This window comes from Sapajus apella, unplaced genomic scaffold (assembly GCF_009761245.1).
Source record: "Sapajus apella isolate SASKATOON/1434 unplaced genomic scaffold, GSC_monkey_1.0 scaffold51, whole genome shotgun sequence".
Taxonomy (NCBI): Eukaryota; Metazoa; Chordata; class Mammalia; order Primates; family Cebidae; genus Sapajus; species Sapajus apella.
Window position 1 is genome coordinate 8509713 of NW_022436991.1, and position 24804 is coordinate 8534516.

The 24804-nt window shown below is 39.7% G+C and overlaps 1 protein-coding gene and 1 pseudogene across 1 annotated transcript in view; one reads left to right on the top strand and one right to left on the bottom strand.

Annotated features, from left to right (window-relative positions):
* Positions 1 to 24804, top strand: part of MOSMO (modulator of smoothened) — a 75916-nt gene that overhangs the window by 34492 nt on the left and 16620 nt on the right. The gene's annotated exons all lie outside the window — the stretch shown is intronic.
* On the bottom strand, positions 1126 to 2876 carry LOC116526540 (annotated as a pseudogene).

Here is a 24804-nt window from a genome sequence, read left to right on the forward strand (position 1 = left end):
TATATATATATATATATATATATATATATTCCACACCCAGTATGGGTATATATACCTTTTTATATCATGCTTCACTTGGTTAGATACTTTCCAGCTACTTTTATTTTTATGCATGAATTAATGCTAGCACTATGGACTAAGCAATTTATAATTGGGAGCAACTTCTTGCCATGTAAAGATCAATAATTAAAGACATGCAGCATTGGGAATTTAACATATGGAAAATTTTTCATCTATTTCTGTGATCTTTTAACTATCTTAGGCCATTGGGTTGCTAGCATGACACATAGAAACTGTATATTCTGGCCAGGCATGGTGGCTCACACCTGTAATCCAAGCACTTTGGAGGCCAAGGCGGGCGGATCACCTGAGGTTGGGAGTTCAAGATCAGCCTGACCAGTATGGTGAAACCTTGTCTTCAAAGAAGAAGAAGAAAAAAAGAAACTGTATATTCTTCATGAGGACACATAAGCATTATGAATAGCAGGAATTTACAAATTTTCTGCTTTGTTTTCATTAAATTCTGATGGTACCTAGTATTTTAGTCTTAGACACAGCAGTATATTTTCATTTCTGACATAATTATTATTTGACATACATAGGGATTATTTTTCCCTAAATACTTACACTGCTCACATGGATGCTTATCTGTCATCCAACTATTCACACACTCTTGCCTCATCTTCCTATATTTGATCAATGAATATTTACTGAGCACCTCTTTTATTCCAGCCATTTTATTAGGCATCCCAAGGAAAGCCTACTGTGTTCTGAAAAATTGGAATTACTTAATTAAATTAAACAGGACTAACATAGTATACTTTTCCATCTAGAGAAATGAAAAATTATGTCTTTATTCAAGACAAAATAGTTTATCCCTTCCAGCCATAGAGAAAGCTGAGTTGTTACTTTTAGGTCTTAGGTACAGAATCTGATAAAGTCTACGTAGTTCTGTATATCAGCAGTTGAATTTATAATCATGGAGACTTGTCTTAAATATATTATCAGTTTAGGCAGGTTTGAGAAATTCTGAAGTGTCAATTATGTTGGATTAGTCCATATTCATGCTGCTGATAAAGACATACCCAAGATTGAATAAGTTTTTTTTTTTTTTCCGAGCTAGCTGAAAAAAAAAAAAAAAAAGCCAACTGAATTGTTTTGCAGCTGGAGGCATGGGCAAGGGGGTTCCCCAGGCAGTAAACTCCCCGCGGATGGGCTGAGGGCTAGGGCTGAGCGTCGGGTGGGTCTCCCGTTCCCTGTGCTCCCTTGCACAGCAACCTCCCTCCCGGGCTCTGGGGCAGCCTCAGGAGGGGCAGGCTGGGAGGGGCTGTTGCAGCTGTTCACTTGGGCTGGACGTCAGAGGACTCGGACACCAGCCTCCCATCGCGGGTCTCAATCTTCTTCACAACCACGGCCTTGGTGGAGCTGGTGCGGCTGAAGGTGGAGCCTGCGCCAGAGCCAAAGCTGGAGCCCAGGCTGTAGCTGAGGCCGGGGCTTGTGAGGTCCCCATAGACAGAGCTCAGACCACCTGCATGGCCACTGGTGGTCTTCATGCGGATACTCATGTTCTGCATCCCAGACTCCAGCCGGCTCTCCTTGCCCTCCAGTAGCTTGCGGTAGGTGGCGATCTCGATGTCCAGGGCCAGTTTGACGTTCATCATCTCCTGGTAGTCACGCAGCTGCCGTGCCATGTCCTGCCTGGCCTTCTGCAGGGCGTCCTCCAGCTGCTGCTGCTTGTCACGAGCATCCTTGAGTGCCTACTCCCCGCGATGCTCAGCATCTGTAATGGCGGCCTCCAGGGAAGCCCTCTGGCCTTTGTGGCCTTCAATCTCGGCCTGGAGCCGGCTGATGTTCCGGTTCATCTCGGAGATCTCAGTCTTACGCCGCAGGTCATCCCCGTGCTTCCCAGCCAGCTTCTGCAGCTCCTCATACTTGATCTGGTATACGCTCCCTGCCTCAGCCCGGCTGCGATTGGCGATCTCCTTGTATTGCGCGTTGACCTCAGCGATGATGCTATCCACGTCCAGGGAGCGGCTGTTGTCCATGGACAGCACCACAGACGTGTCGGAGATCTGGAACTGCAGCTCCCAGATCTTCTCTTCATACAGCAGCCTGAGGAAGTTGATCTCCTCAGTCATTCCTTTCAGGCGAGACTCCAGCTCTACCTTGTTCATGTAAGCTTCATCCACATCCTTCTTGATGAGGACAAATTCATTCTCCATCTCTGTACGCTTATTGATCTCTTCCTCATACTTGTTCTTGAAGTCCTCCACCAGCCCCTGCATGTTGCCAAGCTCCGCCTCCACCTTCAGCTTCTCCTGGCCCAGAGTCTCCAGCTGCCACCTCAGGTTGTTGATGTAGCTCTCAAACATGTTGTCCATGTTGCTCCTAGCTGTTTGCTGCTGCTGCAGGAGGCTCCACTTGGTCTCCAGCATCTTGTTCTGTTGCTCCAGGAACCGCACCTTGTCCATGAAGGAAGCAAATTTGTTGTTGAGGGTCTTGATCTGCTCCTTCTCCTGGGTACGCACGGCCCGGATGTTGGGGTCCACGTTCAGCTTAATGGGGTTCAGCAGGCTCTGGTTGATGGTGACGGCGGTGATGCCTCCCATGCCTATGCCGCTGGCCCCAGCATAGCCTGCACCCAGGCCACCGCGGAACCCAGTGCTGCTCACTCGAGAGAAGCTCGAGGAGCTCGAGCGGGCACTGGGCCCACTCGTGAAGGAGCGGCTGCCGAAGGCCCCGGGGCCAGAGGTGGACACACTGTAGGACTTCTGGGTCACCCTGATGGACATGGTGGAGGCAGGAGTGGAGGCAGTCAGGCTGAACCAGGGAGAGATTCCAGAAGGAGCGGAGAAGCTGCTGCTTAAGACTGGATAATTTATGAAGAAAAAGAGGTTTTTTTTTTGTTTGTTTGTTTTTTTTTTTTTTTTTAGACGGAGTTTCACTCATGTTACCCAGGCTGGAGTGCAATGGCACGATCTCGGATCACCGCAACCTCCGCCTCCTGGGTTCAGGCAATTCTCCTGCCTCAGCCTCCTGTGTAGCTGGGATTACAGGCACGCGCCACCATGCCCAGCTAATTTTTTGTAGTTTTAGTAGAGACGGGGTTTCACCATGTTGACCAGGATGGTCTCGATCTCTTGACCTCGTGATCCACCCGCCTCGGCCTCCCAAAGTGCTGGGATTACAGGCTTGAGCCACTGCGCCCGGCCTAGAAAAAGAGGTTTAATGGACTCACAGTTCCATGTGGCTGGGAAGGCCTCACAATCACGGCAGAAGGCAAAAGGCAGGTCTTATATGGCCGCAGGCAAGAGAGAATGAGACAGCCAGGCAAAAGGGGAAACCCCTTATAAAACCACCAGATCTCATGAGACTTACTACCATGAGAACAGTATGGGGGGGAACCCCTGCCCCCCTGATTCAATTATCTCCCACCAGGTTCATCCCACAACATGTGGGAATTATGGGAGCTACAATTCAAGATGAGATTTGGATGGGGACAGAGCCAAAGCATACCATATGTAAAAGTAGTATAGATAATAGCTATGTAGAGTACCACCCACTGAAGGAATACATGTTTACCTGTTCCCCCAAGTTAGGTACCCAGAAGTGTTTTGTTTGCATTGTTGGTACAACCTCTCAACATTAATAATAACTAATTTATTAAGTACTTCTGTGTGCCAGGGATTGTTCCTAAGCTTCCTAAAAGAATAAATTAATCTTCCCAAGAACCCTGTGAAGTAGGTACAATTGAGCATCCCAAATCCAAAATGCTCCAGAATCTAAAACTTTTTGAGCGCTGACATGATGCTCAAAGGGAATGCTCACTGAAGCATTTTGGATTTTAGATTTTTGGATCTGGATTGCTCAACCGTAAGTGTAATTAATGCAGATATTCTAAAATATGAAAAATCCTGATATCTGAAACATTTCTGGTCCCAATCATTTTGGATAAGGGATACTCAACCTGTACTGCTTACCATCTCCATTTCACAGATGAAGAAAATAAGGTAGGGAAAAGATAAGTAACTTGCCCAAGGTTGCAGATCGAGTAAGTGGCAGAGCCCCAGGCAGACTTGCTGTAGAGCGTACTGTCTCCCAACCACTATTCTGTGCTGCCTTTCATGGGTCCTCATGTTAAGAATAACTTTTCAGTTTAGCAAATTATTCTGCATTATATGATAAGCTTACATATGATAGCAATAATAGGCTGGATGCAGTGGCTCACACATGTAATCCCAACATTTTTGGAGGTCAAGGTGGGCAGATCACTTGAGCTCATGTGTTCAAGGCCAGCCTGGGCAACATAGCAAAACCCCATCTCTGTAAAAAATACACAAGAGTTAGCCAGGCAAGGTGGTGCATGCCTGTAGTCCCAGCTACTCAGGAGGCTGATGTGGAGGGATCGCTTGAGCTCAGGAGGTGGAGGTTGCAGTGAGCCAAGATCATGCCACTGTACTCCAGCCTGGGCAATAAAGCCAGACTTTGTTTCAAAAAAAAAAAAAAAGAAAAAGAAAAGAAAAAGCAATAATATAACTAACTGAAAGGAAAGATTGAGTTCTTCTCTATAGTTTCTTATACACAATCAAGATTCTAACACGTATAGTGTAAAGTTTGGATGTTTTAGAAAAATGTGGCATTTTCTGGTGTGACTTTACAGGAGTAGGAAAGACACAGAAAGGCAATGTTGGGGCTAGATCGCCATGGTCTTTACAAATAAAATGTGTTATCAGTGTTGGCTCTTGGCCTTGATGGATAGTAAAATATTTGGGAACTGAAAAAAATGATTAGATATTGGGTCCTGAAAATAAAAATTTGCTTTTTGCATATCTTAAAACGATATCCTATGCCAAAAGGGTGGCAGTCAGTTTAAAAGGCTTTAATTACTGTTTTAAAATAATAATTGTATAGTATATTTTATTTATCCAGTAGCCACATGTGGATTTTTGGATTTTGCGATGCTCAACTGTAAGTATAATTAATCCAAATATTCTATGGATCATTTATGGATCCATAAAATATTCTAAAATATTTATGGGTAACTTATGGAAAAAAATTGCAAGTCTTTTTGAATGAATTCAGGTGTCAGTGGTAACTAATTTTGATTTCTTTAATTCTCTTTGGGCACCTTATCAAGAAAAATTTGAGTTCAGAGATATTTAAATGGCCATGTCATCACCATGAAAAGCAGGCAGCCGAGGGATGGGGATTTGAGTGCAAGTAGAGCTAAAGGAACACTTCGACCTCTATCGATGGCTTTATTGCCCTATTTAAAGGCTAGAGCTATTGTTCTGGCCAACATAGTTTTTTGTTTTTTTTTTTAAACCTTAGTAATAATAGTCACTTCTCATGTGGGTTATGTTCTATAAGGTCACTGCAAATACTGAATTAGTGAATACTGGATCATTGTCCCTAGGGGAAATAAACAGGGTTAGGTTCCTGCAGGTCTCTGGTCACATTTCATCAGCTGATCAATACATAACGTCGATATATGTTTGTCTTTGTTTTAGGACATATTATTTAATACATATTGATTCAGTTACATTAATATTATATGTTAATAATACTGTACAATAATGTCTGTCAACAGTATTGTGCCACAAGCACTATAACTCATGCCTGAACGAAGTTGCCCTAACATACATATTTTCTCTGAAAGGGACATTACATCCTTCTTGCACTTAGGAACACAAAACGGCCCTTCAGCGCTATAACTGGGGCCATTTTAAACAGTGAAATCATCAGTAAAAAGTAAAAATGTGAAAGACATGGCACTGAAGAGACCACCAAAAAGACATGCACTTACTGCCCATCGCCATGCTCAGCTGCATCTGGGAACATGGCTGTCATGTGACTCAAACTTTTTGCCACTCTACATGTCATCATGTCCTCAGATGACCACAAAAGTGCCAGAACTATTGATTTGGAGCTTGCAAATAAATTTTAGTGAGTAGGCATATTTGCAAGTATGGAATCCCTGAATAATGAGGATTGACTGTAAGTTAATGCATTCTAAATTTTAAAATGAAAAGTTAAAATATAGGACTTACTCATCCCTACCTTTCTCACTGCTTCCTTGTATCTTTCCTTTCCAGAACTACTATCAGTTTCCTATATATTTATAAATATGTAGACTTACAGAAATACATATATATATTTAATAAATGGATCTCATGATCTATACTATTCTGTGGTTTGCTTTTTTTCTCATGTGTTAGAGATCTTTCCACTTCAATATGCACAGAATTATTTCCGTTTAGTATTCTGCGCTGTTTATGCACCATAATTTATTTAACCATTCCTTATTGATAGGTATTTAGGTTTTTCACTGTTAAAAGCAGTAGTGCAGTGAACATCTTTGTACCTGTTTCTTTTTCCCTATGTGCAGGTTTTTCTCTGGATTGCATATGTAAAAATGAAATTGCTAAGCAGAAAGGTATATGCACTTGAAGGTTTTTTAGAATGGCAGTTGTGTCAGGTCCTCTGGGAAGATGATACCAAGACAGAGTTAGGACTGCAAATAGTTCGTTAAGTACCCGTGAAAGATAGGCAGTCAGAAGCTGAAGGAAGGGAAAGTGCTCAGACTCTGATTCACATCTCACAATTTCAGCCTACTCAGTGGGACACTCTGGAGTGAAGATTGCCTGTTAGAAGGTTAGTAGCCAGCTGGATAGATATAGCCAGGCCCTTGTACTCCCACACATTCAGTTATTGACCTGGGACTGTCAGGGAGGAAAGTGGCCTGATCTTGAAAGATGAGGGAGTTAAGTCCTAAAGGCACGTCAGAACTGAACTGCAACGTATCTTCAAGGGAGATCTGAGCGGTGTACCTCCGTGGTTACTGCTGCAGCGTAGGACTGTAGAGCATAGCAAATAACACAGATTCCAAGGCAAATTCCTGAGTCCAACATCTTCGTTTAAGAAAGATGTTACTCGGCCGGGCGCAGTGGCTCAAGCCTGTAATCCCAGCACTTTGGGAGGCCGAGGCGGGTGGATCACGAGGTCAAGAGATCGAGACCATCCTGGTCAACATGGTGAAACCCCGTCTCTACTAAAAATACAAAAAATTAGCTGGGCATGGTGGCGCGTGCCTGTAATCCCAGCTACTCAGGAGGCTGAGGCAGGAGAATTGCCTGAACCCAGGAGGCGGAGGTTGCGGTGAGCCGAGATCGCGCCATTGCACTCCAGCCTGGGTAACAAGAGCAAAACTCCGTCTCAAAAAAAAAAAAAAAGAAAAGAAAGATGTTACTCTACATCTGTGTGCCTCAAGTTCTTTATCTGTACATCTGTAAAGTGGAGAAATAATAGTACCTCCATCATAGAGTTATGGACAGATGAAATGAGCTGCTGTATACAAAAGACTTAGGATGGTATCTGGGATACGTTAACGCTGTAGAAGGGTTAACTGATGTTGCTGCTGCCGCTATTATTATTATTACAGACGGCTCTCCCAAAAGGTGCACCGGTTTTTCTTCCAACCCTTTCAATAATGTGTAAAAGTATATTCATTTCTCCATATCTTTCCCAGTGCTGAATAGTATAAATCTTTTTAGCTTTTGACAATTTGGCCCCAAAATGATATTTTGTTTTAATTTGCATTTCTTAAGTTGAACATCTTTTCATGTTATTGGCCCCATAATCTTTTGTATACTTGAGGTTTTTAATCTTTTTCTTATTAATGTTTGATACCTATTAATATATTCTACATATTAAATTGTTACATGGTTGTAAGTATTTTCTCCCAGTCTCACGTTGTTTTTCAAATTTATTTTTCAGTATTATTTATGGTTTCTTTTGACAAAGATGTTTAAAATTTTGTGGGTCAGTTTTTTTCTTTATGGGCTCAGGGTTTTCTTTCTTACATTGAAAGGACTTTCTTACTCTGCGTTTATAGTTCCCTTTTTTATGTTTAGCTTTGTAAAGCATCTCGAATTTATTTTTGTCCATTACTTGAAATAAGTATCTAGCTTTATGTTTTCCTAACTATAACCATTTGCCCCAGTGTTCTTCATTAAGCTTTTTCTCCCCTGATATTTCTTGATGCTATTGCTACTATATTCTAAATTCTTATGTACACTGGGTGGGAGGATATTAACATTTTAATGGTTCTAATATATGTTGCCAAATTGCGCGGAGGAATTACATATAGAAATTCACGTTTTTACTGGAGAGTGTTTTGCCGAACTCCCCAATCTGTTTTTCTTGTTTTTGTTTGTAGTTTTTGCCAAGTTAATAGTCAAAATATAGAACTGTTTTCTTGGTTTGCTTTAAAAAAACCAACAGGGTCCCATACTATAGCCCAGGCTGTGCCATGGCATGATCATAGCTCACTATAACCTTGATCTCCTGGGCTCAGGTGCTCCTCTCACCTCAGCCTTTCAAGTAAGTGGGATTACAGGTATGTGCCCCCATGCCTGGCTAATTAAAAATCCTTTTATTGAGACAGGGTCTTGCTATGTTGCCCAGGGTGGGGGTTTTTATTTCTTTGGTTACTAGAAAGACTGAACTTTTTAAAATGTATATACTTTTGATGTTCTGTATGCCATCCTATATGAATTGCTTGTTCATATTTTTCTCCATTTTTCAATTTTTTTGTTAGGTTTCATGTTGATTTGAAAGGTATCATATATAAAGATTACCCCTTTATGTGTATTGCACAGAGCTTATAGTTTACGTTTAAATTATGGTATTTTTCTTTATAGTCTGACTTTGTATGTATACCTAGCAAGGTTTTCTCTATTCCTAAGACAACGAAGTCAACTAGAATGTTTTCCTAGAATGATTTTAATTTTTATATTACTTTATCTGCCATCTTATTTTGGTGCACGGTATCAAGTAGGAATCTTAATTCTTTTATAAGTGTTAAGTCAGTTACCTAAAACAGTTATTGAATAATCCCTTCCTTCTGATTTGTAATACCATCTTATATATACTAGCCCTGTTGGGGTGTTCAATTCCCTATGGTTGACTAATGTATCTATTCCTGCGGTATTACCACACACTCTTCATTATCGTGGCTGTTGCATCCATGTTGTGGTTGCAGAGCTCACCTTGGAAAGTAAGCACTCTGTGGAAGTATCATTTAAAAACTGACTTTAATTTTGGAAATTAAAAGCAAAACCCTTCTTAAGCTAGAGCAAGTGGAGTTAATTGAATTGGATCCTGCCTGGGTTCCTCTGTCAACATTCTGCCTTGTGGTCTTTAAATAGCACACTTTATTAGTTCCATTGGACTTAAGGTAATGGCTGCTCTTAAGCTATTCTAAAGCTAGAGATAGAACTGTAAAAAAGAATTAACAGCACTACTTTAAAATGTTAAACTAAAAAAAAAAAAAAAAATTGTTCCAGTGTTTTAGAGACAACTTCCAGGTAAATACGATTGGTTAGGTCTGATCATTTTTATGAATAAAAGGAAGTATTGAAAGTAGACCCGTTTCTAGAGCAGGGATTCTCAACCAGGGACAGTATTGGCCACCTTGTCTCCCAGGGACATTTGGCAATGTCTTAAGACATGTTGATCATCATAACTATTAGAGAGAGAGAGTGCTACTGACTTATTGGGTAGAGACCAGGATGCTGCTACACATCCTGAAGTGCCCAAGACAACCCCAACAACAAATAATTATTTGGTCCAAAATGTTAGTAGTGGGCCAGGCATGGTAGCTTGTGTCTTTAATCCCAGCTACTTGGGAGGCTGAGGCAGAAGGATCACTTGAGGCCAGGAATTAGAAACCATCATAGGGTAATCCCATTGCTTTAAAAAAAAAAAAAAATTTTTTTAAGTAGATGGATGTGGTGGTACACACTTGGGTCAGGCTTGTCCAAGTCTTAGCTGCTTGGGAGGATGAGGTAGGAGGACCACTTGAGCCCAGGAGTTTGAGGCTACGATGAGCTATGATCCAGCCTGGGTGACAGTGAGACTCTGTCTCTTAACAAAAAAAAAAGAAGAAGAAGAAGAAGAAGAAGAAAAAAAGGTACTGCTGAGGTTGAGAAAACCTGCTGTAGAGAAAACTCAAACTGAGAGTTCATTTCTTAGTGCAATCCAGTCTGATAACTGCTGTGTTTAATATATGAACAAGTAATTTACTATTGGAGTAATAGAAGACCTTTCCAAAAGTATGGTACAAAACCTAAAAGTTATAAAAGACATGATTATTAAATTCGACTCTATAGCTGGACATGCTGGCTCATACCTGTAATCCCAGCACTTTGGGAGGCCGAGGCGGGTGAGTCATTTGAGATCAGGAATTCGAGACCAGCCTGGTCAACATGGTAAAACCCCGTCTCTAATGAAAAATACAGATATTAGCCAGGCGTAGTGGTGCACACTTGTAATCCCCGCTATTTGGGAGACCAAGGCAGGAGGATCACTTGAACCCGGGAGGTGGAGGTTGCAGTGAGCCAAGATAGTGCCACTGCACTCCAGCTTGGGTGACAGAGCAAGACTCCATCTCAAAAAAAAAAAAAAGAAAAAGACTACATAAAAATAAAATTTCTACATGCAAAAAAAATCTACCATAAACAAAAGAAAAATGACAAACTAAAACATTAATAGCTCAAACCACAGACAAATGGGTAATTTCCTTAAATTTAACGAGTTCTTGTACTTCATTAAGGGAAGTACCAACAACAGCTCCATGCCCCTTCCCCCATACCACACCCTACACATCCCTTCTTCTATATCCTTTGCAATATCCTTTATATTAACAATAAATAGTAAGCATAAGTGTTTCACTGAGTTGTGTGACTTGTTCCAGCAAGTTAATTGAACCCAAAGTGGGGATCATGGGATCCCCAACTTGAAGCCAGTCAGAAGTTTTGGAGGCCCTGGCTTGTGACTGACAGGTGTCTGGGATAGGGGAGTGTGGCAGTCTTGGGGACTGAGCTGTCAACCCATGGGATCTGACACTATCTCCATGTAGACAGTAGTGTCAGAATTTAATTAGAGGACACCTGGCTGGTGTCCACTGCTTGGTGCATAGGGGAAAACCCCACACGTTTGGCCACAAAAGCCTTCTGTGTTGCTTGCTGTGGTGTGACAATGAGGGGGAAAAAAACATGGTTTGAGAGTTTTTTTTCCTATAATACCCATGCAGAATAATTTGGCCCTATCTATTAACATTTTAAATGCATATACTCTTTAACCCGGAAATTTTATTTCTAGGAATTTATAGTTTCATTTGTGAAATGAATTTTGTAACAGATAAATTAGATTGTTCATTGTTATTGTTTAAAATAACAAAAGACTGGAAATAATCCAATAAAGAGAAATACTGGATAGTTGTCTCAATAGAATACTGTGTAAATACGGTATATCTATATGCTAGAATACTGTGAAGCCCTTTAGACAGGATGAGGCAGCCCTGTGTGTGCCAATATGTAAGATTCTCTATTATATGTTAAGCAAAATTGCCAGGTGCAGACAGTATCAGGTATTGGCAAGAATATGTAGAACAAGTGGGACACTTACACACTGCTGGGAGAAAAGTACATTTTTACATAGCCCCTTTGGAAAACAATTTGGTATTATCTAATAAATTTAAAGATGGGTATAAACCTTACAACCTGGCAGTTTTACTTATTAACAGATTCTGGAGGAATTCTTGCTTATTTTCCCCAGGCGACAGAAACATTCATAGTGCCATTTATAAGAAAAAAACAAGCCCATTCAAAAGTGGGCGAAGGATATGAACAGACACTTTACAAAAGAAGACATACATGAGGCAAACAAACATATGAAAAAATGCTCATCATCACTGGTCATTAGAGAAATGCAAATCAAAACAACATTGAGATACCATCTAATGCCAGTTAGAATGGCGATCATTAAACAATCTGGAGACAACAGATGCTGGAGAGGATGTGGAGAAATAGGAACACTTTTACACTGTTGGTGGGAGTGTAAACTAGTTCAACCATTGTGGCGATTCCTCAAGGACCTAGAAATAGAAATTCCATTTGACCCTGCAATCCCATTACTGGGTATATATCCAAAGGATTATAAATCATTCTACTATAAGGACACATGCACATGAATGTTCGTTGCAGCACTGTTTACAATAGCAAAGACCTGGAACCAATCCAAATGCCCATCGATGATAGACTGGACAGGGAAAATGTGGCACATATACACCATGGAATACTATGCAGCCATAAAAAATGATGAGTTCATGTCCTTTGTAGAGGGACGTGGATGAACCTGGAAACCGTCATTCACATTAAACTGACACAAGAACAGAAAATCAAACACAGCATGTGCTCACTCATAGGTGGCTGTTGAACAATGAGAACACATGGACACAGGGAGGGGAGCATCACACACTGGGGTCTGTTGGGGGGAAATAGAGGAGGAATAGCGGGGGGTGGGGAGTTGGGGAGAGATAGCATGGGAAGAAATGCCAGATGTTGGTGATGGTGAGGAAGGCAGCAAATCACACTGCCACGTGTGTACCTATGCAACAGTCTTGCATGTTCTTCACATGTAGCCCAAAACCTAAAATGCAATAAAAAAAAAAAAAAAAGAAAACAGCAACAAACTTCTAGAAATCTGTATCCAGAGTAGAATAAATAAATGTTGAGAACACTATACAGCCATGAAAAATAAATGAATTATAACAATCTGAATCTTAAACAATCATGTTGAGCAAGAGAAACAAATTGTGGAAACATACATATAATAAGATTAGATTCCATTTACATAATGTTTAATATAATTTATTAAACTACATGAAACATAAAACTAAACAACGTGTTTAGGGAAAAAAACATAGTAAAACTACAAGCAAGGAATTAATAAGCACAAAATCAAGGAGAGTGGTTACCTCAGGAGAGAAAACAGGATTAGAGAGGGCACAAGCTTCCCAAGTAGAGTAGCTGAGATTACAGACGCATGCCACCACGCTCAGCTAAATTTTTTTGTATTTTTAGCAGAGACGGGGTTTTGCCATACATGTGGGCCAGCCTGGTCTCAATGTCCTGACCTCAGGTGATCCACCCACTTAGGCCTCCCAAAGTGCTGGGACTACAGGCATGAGCCACCACACACCTGGCCTATTCTTTCTTCTTAAACTGGCCCTGTGGATGAATGGGGGTTCATTATGTGATAGTTTTGCTTAACCTTATATGATTTTAGAAACATTTTGTATTTGTTAATTATTAAAAATAAGTGTTGGAAAGCAGGTATTGAACATCATATATGTTACCGTCACTGCATGGGTCATTTTAAAAATGATACACACAGATGCATGCTTTTGTATATGCATACATTATCCCTCCTGTAAAGACACACAATAAGTTGTGGTGGCACCCAGGCACAGTGGCTCATGGCTGTAATCTCAACATTTTGGGATGCCAAGGTAGGTGGATCACTTGAGGTCAGGAGTTTGAGACCAGCCTGGCCAATATGGTGAAACCGTGTTTCTACTAAAAATACAAAAATTAGCTGGTGTGTGGTGGTGGACACCTGTAATCCCAGCTACTTGGGGGACCAAGGTGGGAGAATCACTTAAACCTGGGAGGCAGAGGTTACAGTGATCTGATATCATGTCAATGCACTCCAGCCTGGGCAACAGAGGAAGACTCTGTCTCCCAAAAAAAAGTAGTTGTTGCTTCAAGGAAAGGAAACTGAGTAGTTGGAGGCCCACTGTTGAGAGGTAATGTACTTATCACTCTATGCTATACCCTTTTGTGTCTTTGAATTTTTGCAGCAAATGTGTATAGTACATTTTCAAATTTTAGTTTAAAAGATGTATATATAGGGAGAAAGAAAAGTCATTTATCATTTGTGAGAGATGGCTGGGGAAATTCCAGTATCATTTCTAACCTTGATGACTTTGCAGGTTTTGCCAAACCATATAAGAAATAAAAAGAAGACACCTTTTTTGTTTCATTTTGAGCCAAAGTGTCCCTCTGTTGCCCAGGCTACAGTGCAGTGGTGCGATCTTAGCTCACCGCAGCCTCAATCTCCAGGTCTTAGATGACCTTCATGCCTCAGCCTCCCCAGTAGCTGGAACCACAGGCACGTGCCACCACACTTGGCTAACTTTTAAATGTTCTGCAAAGACAGGGTCTCACTCTATTGCTCAGGCTAATCTCAAACACCTGGGCCCAGGCAATCCTCCTGCCTTGGCCTCCCAGAGTGCTGGATATACAGGCATAAGCCACAACACCCAGCCAGGAAGACACATTTTTGTTGAGTAGGTATTCCATCTCTCATGCCAATTTTTCCTTGAAAGTTAAATTCCATGGAATATAATTTTTCAAAGATAAATGATACTCTACTCTCAACCGTTCTCCAACGTCTTACCAACCTTACTCTGTCTCTTTACATTGTTTACTAAGGAGCCTCTGAAATTTTGTTCGTGTTTTTTTAACATCTTTTTGAGGAAAACAAAAAACTTTAATCCTGTTCATAAGTTCATATCCTAGTAATTCATACTTATATTAGAGCAATGCTACACAATTTGATTGCATAAATGTCTCACCAAAACCTTGACTCAGGCCCCGCCTGTGATAGGAAACAAAAGTGAGTGTCTGTACCCACTATCTTGACTATTTAGAAAGAGAATCTACTAATTGGACACCTTTCTTTTTCCTTAAGATTGTTCACAAATATTTTTTCACATTTTCATTTTAGAGGAATAATTTGGGTCTTATTACTTAATTAAAATTATTTAAACATGTCAAAGGCATTTATCTCCATAAATCATTTAATCTATTCTCTTTTACAAAGATAGGATTTTTTTTCCTTTACGTTTATTATGTCTGGTATAAATGATTAAAACTTTGTAAGCATAACCTGTACTCAGCTGAGTCAAGTCTCTAGCCCACTGAAAAGTCTTGGCTTCTCTCCACCTGTTTTTGAGGGTGAACAAGCCTAGTCAACCTCTGTGCAACATGATACATCGGTGTTGTGCCAACTGGCACTGCAAGGATTGATGCTATTTCCACTGGGTAGCATGGCATCTGCCTGGTCACCTTAGTCAACACACTGCTTCTGGGTATTGCTACATCCACCACTGCTTCCTCTAGGTGAAGTGTTGATATACTGGTATCCTCTCAATGACAGGACACTGAAATGAACGACATTACGCACTACTGAAATAGTTTCATTTTATGTTACACCCTGACTATAACAGTACGACAATGGGATTTCCACTTCCTCCAGTATCTTGCAGACTTTTAAAGGAACTAGCTATTTTTTCCCACTACCTGTGCATCCTCCTTGTGCTTAGATACACATCCACTGGAGGCAAATAGAAGGGACACCATGCAGTACTCAGAATCACTCCTGCTTTATGATGGATGGTAAAGTCTTTATTACTAGCTTAACTTTGCTTCCTAGACTTTTTCTCCCATGAGAGTAAATTCTTTCCAGAACAATTCTTCAGTCTTTAATGCAAATAAGCTTCTTGAAAAACTGATCCTTTCAGCTCAAGTCACAAAAATGCTATCCAGTATTGGGTTTTGTAAAGGAAAATGGGTTAGTAGGTGTTGCTGTCACATAGCAAGCTGATAATTGTAGTCATCTTAATCTTTAGCCACCACTTTAGGATGGGAAAAAAATGACTTTTCATTATGCCTGTTAAATGCCTGTGTTTTTCACTAACTTTAGAGCAAGAATAGTTCGGCTGCCTTACTGACTTGAATAGTACAAAGCATGCAGTTGGATCATGCCAAAAATCGTGAAGCTGTTTGGTGATACGTGCTCCACACTGTGGTCCCAAAAGACCAGTAAACCTAAGGGAACTAATTTGGACAGTCAGGGAGCGGGACAGGGTAGAACCTTGGGGTGTATTGCTGCTTTCAGAGAGGTGGCAAAAGTAAGCCGCCTGTATACCCTATGCTAGACTACGTAACTTTGTCTGGGAGACTTCCCCTCTTGGGGACTAGGCTTATTTAGTTCTCTTTCTAAAACCTTTACTTTGACAAATATATTCTAGGACATCTACCACTGAGGCATGAGTTCAGACATTAATTGTCAATTCTGTAGTCTTCTTTTTTTCCTTAAAGTTTCTCTTGTCATTTCCTTTTCTCCCTCCTTTCAAATTAGACAAACACAAATTTTTGAATGTGTCTCTGGTTTCTCTTTGTTTACATTTCACTGTCCCAGGAACCAGCCTACTCCATTAGGAACCAACATATTCCCCAAGACACATCTCAGATAACAGTTGGCTGGCCATGTTAAAAATGGATTTCTGATTCTATTCTAGGGATACCTTTAGTCGATGAAATAAATGAGAACATTAGGATTCATAGTTATTATCTGGATATGTTCCTAAAATGAAGCATGTTTTGCTGACTTACTGAAATACATATTTGTTTCTAGATTTTTCTATTTCCTTTCCTATCAAATAGTTAATTAAATAGTATCAGTGGCCTAGGAAAGTTACTGTATAAATGATTTCTTCCTTAAAATGAAAAATTATCAACCATTCCCTAAATTATTATTTTAGAGAGAGTATAATGTGATAAAATGTGTTTGTCTTTATTCAATTTTTGTTGCTATAACAGAATACCTAAGACTGGGTAATTTGTAAAGAGCAGAAATTATTCCTCACAATTCTGGAGTCTGGGACATCCAAGATCAAAGTGTTAGCAGCTTAGGTGTCAGTCTCTGCTTTCAAGGTGATGCCTTCATGCTGCATCCTCCAGAGGGGAGGAATACTCTTCTCACATGGTAGAAGAGTGACTTCATTCTCACAAGCTCTTTTTATAGCAACTTGAATCCACTTATGAGAGTGGAGTCCATGTGACATGAACATCTTCCATTAGGCCCCACCTCCCAATATGGTTGCACTGCAGATTGTTTCCAACACATGAATTTTGGGTTGCACGTTGAATCGTTGCATATGGGTTCTGAATAAGACACGAAAGTTATATAGAAGAGATTGATAGTTCATTCACTTAATATTTATTGAGGACATTGTATGTCAGGCACTATGCTAGGTATTAGATATGTAAGATACACACTGGCCACATACAGAAAATAAGATAGATACTGGTCACATACAGAACTTATCTAGCAGTTAAGAGACAATCAACAAAAAAAATAGAAATAAATATAATTGTCATAGTGCTATAAAGGGAGAAATGTAGTTTTAACCAAAACCTATTAACAGGAAGAAGTTACGAGTAACTTTAGTCTTCCCTAAGAAAATGACACATAAACTAGAAATGAAAGGAAGTGCAGGAGCTAGCAAGAACATGAGCAGGAAATGGTTCTGCCAGCAGAAAGAATAATGTGCAAAGGCCCTGGAGTGGAAAAGAGTTTGGTGTCTTTAGGAGCTGAAGAAAACCAATGAGGCGAACTTGTATAGAGCCAAGGGGAAGGAGTGAGATGAGATATGTCTGAAGAAATAGGCATACTTCAGGTAATACAGGACCTAGTAGACCGTTGTAGAGATTTTGTTCTTTATCCTAAGAGTGATGGAAACCATTAAAAGATTTAAGGTAATGTAACAAAAATCAGATTGCATGTTAGAAACAATTGCTCTATAGTATGAAGAAGAAAGGATTGGAAGGGGTAAGAATTGAGTGCTGAGAATTGACTTTGACTTGGGTTGGGATGTTGGACATGTAGACAGATAGGGGAGGATAGACTTTTGTTTAGGAGGTAAATTCCACTTCGCAATTTCAGAGTGGGAACCTATGGGGGTAAGAAGAGGAAAGAGTTAAGAATAACTGACCTGTGCAGCTAGATGAATAGTGCTGCCATTGAGAAGGACCACTAGGAGGTTTGAGATGGAGGATAGTTTGGTTTTGTATTTGCTGAGCTTGAGATGCCTTTGAGGCATCCAAGTGGAAATATTAAGTAAGTAATAAGCAGGAATCTGGAGCTTAAAAGAGATGTCTTAGCTAGAGATAAATTTGTGAGTCATTGTCTTTTAGGTGATAATTGAATCAGTGAGCCCAGCTGCGATTGCCTAGGAAGAGACTATGGAGTGAGCAGAAAAGAGCAGCTTGAGAACCAACTTGAAGAAGAACTCTTTGGTGACCTTCTGTTTTTTGTTTTTCATTTTTTTAAGACAGAGTCTTGCTCTGTTACCCAGGCTGGGGTGCAGTGGTGCAGTCTTGGCTCACTGCCACCTCTGCCTCCTGGGTTCAAGTGATTCTCCTGCCTCAGCCTCCCAAGTAGCTGGGATTACAGGTGCCCACCACCACACCCTACTAATTTTTTATATTTTTAGTAGAGATGAGGTTTCACCATGTTGGCCGGGCTAGTCTCAAACTCCTGACCTGAAGTGATGCACCTGCCTCAGCCTCCCAAAGTGCTAGGATTACAGGCGTGAGCCACCATTCCCAGCCCTGTATGATTTTTATTCTTAACAAACTTTGGTTTTATAAGAATTATACTTTGAAATAACCTTGGTTGTTTTAACTGAGACTTTCTGTTGTGATGTAGTAACCCTGTCTTTCTCTTGCCAGATATATTTGTCATCTCTTTATTTTTCGTATATAATCTATTTATTCAAACAGTGAATATACTTTGCCATTCATTGATCATCCAAAGGTAATATAAGTGATGTTTTCCAAGCATCTGGGTTAGACAGTTTTTTCTAGATACAGTAGTAAGTACCATTCTTACTATATTCTTGTCCTATAAATGGTTGAGGTGATATAATGTTTAGCTGTCCAGATGTAATGAGGAAGGTTGAATTCTCCTTGACAGCCTTTTTCATGAGCTCTTGGGCATCTCTTAGAGACAGCTCTAGAGATAATAAACGTTTTTTATTCTGGTATCCTAACTGATGTCATCTCTGATTGCCTAAGCCTCAGTCTGGGATTAAGATGGTGTGTGTTTTAGTCCATTCTCACACTGCTGTAAAAAAATACCCGAGACTGGGTATTTTATAAAGGAAAGAGGTTTAATTGACTCACAGTTCAGCATAGCTGGGGAGGTCTCAGGAAAGTTATAATCATGGCAGAAGATGAAGGGGAAGCAAGGCACCTTCTTTACAAGGTGGCAGGGAAGAGAATGAACACAGGAGGAACTACCAAACACTTATAAAACCATCAGATCTCGTGAAAACTCACTATCAAAAGAACAGCATGGAGGAAATCACCCCCATGATTCAGTTTCCTCTACCTGGTCTCTCCCTTGACACGTGGAGTTTATGAGGATTATAATTAAAGATGAGATTTTGGGAGGGGACACAGCCAAACCATATCAATGGGGTTTTCCTCCTTTGCCACTAAGTAGCTGCAAAAGGGAGGATAAGAAATTGACAAAGTGACGGAGCACGGTGTCTCACACCTGTAATCCCAGCACTTTGGGATGCTGAGGCAGGTGGATCGTTTGAGCTCAGGAGTTCAAGACCAGTCTGGGCAATATGGTAAAAATGCATCTATACCAAAAATACAAAAATTAGCCAGGTATGGTGGCACACGTCTGTGGTCCCAGCCACTCAGGAGGCTGAGGCAGTAGGATCACTTGATCCCAGGAGGCAGAGGTTGCATGAGCCAAGATTGTGCCACTGCACTCCAACCTGGGTGACAGAGTAAGACTCTGTCTCAAAAAAAAAAAAAAAAAAGAAGAAGAAATTGACAAATTGGACTCTCAAAATATAAAACATTTGTCCTTCAAGAGCCATTGCTAAGAAAATTTAAAGGCAAGGCTTTGGGGGAAATATTGGTAAAACACATGTCAGAAGATGGACTTGTATTCAGAATATATAAAGAACTCTTAAATTTAATCATTAGTCAACTTGACTTTTTTTGATTGGTAAAGATTTTAACAGACCAAAGATGGCAAAATAAATACATGAACATATGTTCTATATCGTTAAACATAAAGGAAACAAAACCACAGTAAGAGAGCTCTACATGCCTGCCTCTGCATTTTTAGAATGGCTAAAACGAAAAAGATTGAAAATACCAAGTGTTAATGAGTATGACAAACAACTAGATTTTCAGATATTGCTGCTGGGAATGTAAAATAGTACAGCCAGCCAGGTGTGGTGGCTCATACCTGTAATCCAAGCACTTTGAGAGGCCAAGGCAGGCCAATCATTTGAGGTCAGGAGTTCCAGACTAGCCTGGCCAACTTGGTAAAACCCCATCTCTACTAAAAATACAAAAATTAGCCAGGCTTTGTGACACGTGCCTGTAATCCCAGCAACTCCAGAGGCTGAGGCAGGAAAATCACTTGAACCCTGGAGGTGAAGGTTGCAGTGAGCCAAGATCTTGTCATTGCACTCCAGCCTGAGCAACAAGAGTGAAACTCCATCTCAAAAAAAAAAAAGGTACAACCACTTCAGCAAACAGTTGAGTAGTTTCTTACAAATTTAAACATACACTTACCATATGACTATTTTCACTCCTAGGTATTAACACAGGAAAAATGAAAACATGTCTTTACAAAGACCTGTACACAAATGCTTATAGTAGTCTTATTCATGATTGCATATGATTCCATTTATGTAAAATTCTGCAAGAGGCAAAACTATACTGTTAGGACGCAGATTGCAGATCTGTCTTGGGAGCTTGGTGCAGGAGGCTAATTGTAAAGGAGTGTGGGAACTTTTTATGGTGATGCACATATTCTATATCATGATTGAGATGGCTACATATATTTGTCAGAACTCACTGAATTATACATTTTTAAATGTAAATTTTATTATATCTAAACTAGGCTTCAGTAAACCTAATGTCAACATTGTGAAGGGTTATCAGAAATCTTTTAGGATATCACTTATAAAATGGGACACTAGACCTAAAGACAGTAAAGCTTTTTGCTCAAAATTCCATGGTAGTGGTGCCTGTGGACAGAGTGCTTACGTCCAGATTCCTAATCACACAAGACCACACAGTTCCCTTGGTATTAACTCACACCCTGCTATGTATTGTGCTTTTTAACTTTCTGTGGACGTGCATCCTGGCTCTGTGTATGTAAGTTATTGAAATACAGGGATCATGTCTTCTTGTGTTCTTCATACATCCTACAGTGTATTGCACATATCATGGGCTCAGTGAGTATTTGCTGAATGAGTGAAAGCTTGGTATAGCACACTTGTGCCTACTAAACTTGGACAGAAAAGCCAGGCATATCTCATGGTGTGGTGCCAGGCTTCTCAAGATCATGAGAAACCTTCTCTGAAGTATGGTTTTTCTAGACCACCATCTGTTTGCTTAGGAGATTATGGCTACCACAAATGTATGCTAATTATTGAGGGATTTATTTTATATTTTTCTGCAAAAGCTTAGATAATGATTTCTGAAGTTGAAAATTGAGGGAGATATCACCTTACATTTTTAATCTTATACCATATTTAACTACAATGAGAAAACAAGCTTCTCTTAAAGATTAAATGGAAGAACAGTTGTCAGAACCAGAACTTTTGTCTTTCTCCAAAGCTTTCCACTCTTTATTCACTTTATAATTGAGGCACCATACTGATGGCACAGAGAAACACTTGTCTCAGTGTTAAACTTACTTTCCTCATATTTGTGAGGCTCTAAACTTTTACAATTCTGATTCATTTAAAAATAAGTGGATCTACATAAATAGGGCATGAATTTATGATTTTTCTTCTAAGAAAGCAAGAGACTCAAAGGTACTATGAGACAATAAATTTAAGAGAAAACTAAAAAAATTAATAAAAAAATTTAAGAGATGGAATCCCAGACTATGTTTCTCTTATTTCTTTTTTCTTTCCTTATGTATAATTTAATTTGTTTATTTATTTTAGGGAGAGGGTCTCTGTTGCCCAGGATGGAGTACAGTAACATGATCATAACTCACTGCAGCCTCAAACTTCTGAGCTCAAGCAGTCCTCCCACCTCAGCCTCTTGAGTAGCTTGAACCACAGGTGCACCACCGTGCCCAGCTGATTTTTTAAATTTTTGTAGAGATGAAGTCCCACTGTGTTGCCCAGGCTCAAACTCTTGGCCTTAAGTGATCCTCCTGCCTCAGCCTCCCAAAGGGTTGGGATTAGAGGCGTGAGCTGAGCCATAGCACCTGGCCTATTTCCTTTTTTTAAGTAAAAGTACATCTATTGAAATAGCAACACATTATTGATAATATTTAACATTTATCAAGTTCTTACTCTGTGCCAGGCATTTATTCTGAGTGCTTCGTATACATTCTGTTAATCCACACAATACTAGGAAGTCATTCTGCATTTACTGATAAAACTGAGTTACATAGAGGTTAGTTAATTAACTTGCCCAAAATCTCACTGCCAGTAAGTGGTGGACCTGGATTTGAGTCTTTCTCTTTTTTTTTTTGAGACGAAGTCTTGCTCTGTCACCCTGGCTGTAGGGCAGGGGTGTAATCTCGTTTTAATGCAACCTCCACCTCCCAGGTTCAAGTGATTCTCCTGCCTCAGCCTCCTGAGTAGCTGGGATTATAGGTGCACGCCACCACACTCAGCTAATTTTTGTATTTTTAGTAGAGACAGGGCTTCACTATGTTGGCCAGGCTTGTCTCCAACTCCTGACCTCGTGATATACCCACCTTGGCCTCCCAAAGTGCTGGGATTACAGGCTTGAGCCACCGCGCCTAGCCATATTTGAGTCTTAATCTAAAACCTGAACTTGAACTGCGGATATTCTATCTTCCTGTGAAGACAACACATGTATGACTAAATGGTTTAGAATTTGATTTAATGTCAGAGAATTACTATACTTGTATAAATTGTTAAGGGAGTACAATTTAGTAGAGAAATGATTTAAAGCTGTTTAATATTGAAATATCAACTAGTTGAAAAAGAGCAGTTACTTTAATAGATCTGGAGATCATAAATGGATCCTTTGCTATTGTGACTTACTCTACAAATTCCTTTCTGAGAAGATAGTAGTACACATTTTCTGGTCTATGCAAATAGGTAAGACAAATAGGAGTGTTCATTTTGATGTCTGAGAGTAGACTATAAATAGCCAAGTTTCCTTGGAGATAGGATAAGAGCCTAAAGTTGATGTAGGGAATCCTTTTGTTCTTCAGACAAAGATATTGGGATGTTTCTTTAAGGAGAATGAGCTGAGAGCGGGATGTTCCTTAAACATTTATGAGAAATAGTGGCTAGTGCAGGAAGAGGTTACATTTTATAGGGAACAAAACCCACTTCACTCCTGTGAACTGACAAGAGGAACCCAAACATGACATCTCCCTCTCTCTCTATTTTTTTTTTAATCTCCCATGAAAGTTTAGATTCACTATCACTGTGCTTACAAAATTGTAATTAAGTCTGTTCTGATAGAAGTCTAAATGTTCCTGGAGGTATTTTTAAGAATACTGTTCATTTTCTTTATTCAATGAATGCTGTTCAGGGAAGTTAGCATCACGTGCTAGGAAGTTTTGAAGTGGGTAATTCAAAACCTGGGTTTTAGTCTCAGTGCTGCTAGTTAACTTTGTATCCGTAGATTAATCATTTAATCTCTCTGGGCTTCAGTATTTTCTAAACCCTAATTTGGGGAGATTAGAACAGATGATATCTGAGATCCCTGCCAGCTCAAAATTCTCTAATTTTATGACTGTTTTGGCCCGGAGCTTTACTTGATTGACAGCTGCTATTGTCTGCTGCATTGCTTGCTTGTTTCTTGATCATTGTCCATGGGCAATCCTTTTCTGTGAGGCTATGAGGTCATTAATGTTTAGTCTTTTTGTTAAAATACTTTTACAGACAATCCCACAGTACTTTTCTGCCCGAGAGAATTATTTAACCTACTAAGTTTAACTTTCATTCTCTTCACCAGTCCCACCTTAATCCAGCCCAGTTCTATTTACAAACCATAGAGGTTATTCATTCAGGTGAAATAAAGGGCTACTTTTGCCAGATTAATCAGGGAAGAAACAATAAGTATCCTTGAATGGAATTCTTCCATGGGAGTTTCTCATGATACCCTAATTGGAATGGAACAGAAAATGTAGACATTGTAATTTAAATTCCATTTTAGCCTTCTACCTGATTGACTTTGATTTATGCTAATTTCTTTGGCATACTTTTAAAATCTTTTAGATCCAGAGCATGTGCTTAAATTCATACATGATTGAAAGATTTCACAGTGTGTAATATAAATGCAATTAGCACACTTTACTTAAATTTAATATGTAATATCCTATAAACCTTTTAGAATTTTAAAATATAAAGCAAACATTATTTTTTTTTCAAAGACAGAATTGTATGGATTTATATACACTTGGATAAGACAGAGTAAAAATACAAAGGTTCTCACCTGCTATACCCACTTCACCTCCAGTTCTGTTCAACCAGAGTAGGCTACTGTTTGCAATATGACAAATATCCTTCCACATATTTTCTATACATTGTATGGATAGTTTAAACATTGTGGTAAGCTTTTCTTTAGTGAATTCTTCATGCATTATATGTTAAGAGCTTCAGTGATTGGCAGAGTTATAGTGAGGACAGATTCTGGTAGCAGGTTGTACTTGTCAATAAAGCAGATTTTAAAATAGAGATTTGCTGCTAGTTAGTGTTTTTATGGGATTAAACAAAATGTCTTTATGGGATTAAACATAAGGTCAGTTTAGGGAGCAAGAGCTAATAGAATAAGTTGTAATATATGCGCAGTGTTGGGTACGATTTAGTCAACTGTAAAATAAGGTCTCCAAACTACAGTGATGCTTATAAACAGGTGGTAATAGCTTTCTTTTAAATCGGGATAGAGGGAACAGCCAATAGTATATAAGGAAAAAGAAAATCAAACTTAAAGGGTAATGACAATTTTTTACTTGTTATATAACAGAACATTTTGTCATTTCATTATAATAGCAAAGCATCTCAATCTCCAGGCTTCCAGCATTGGTATTCCAATAAAATCCATCCCCAGAGCTTTTATTTGAGCA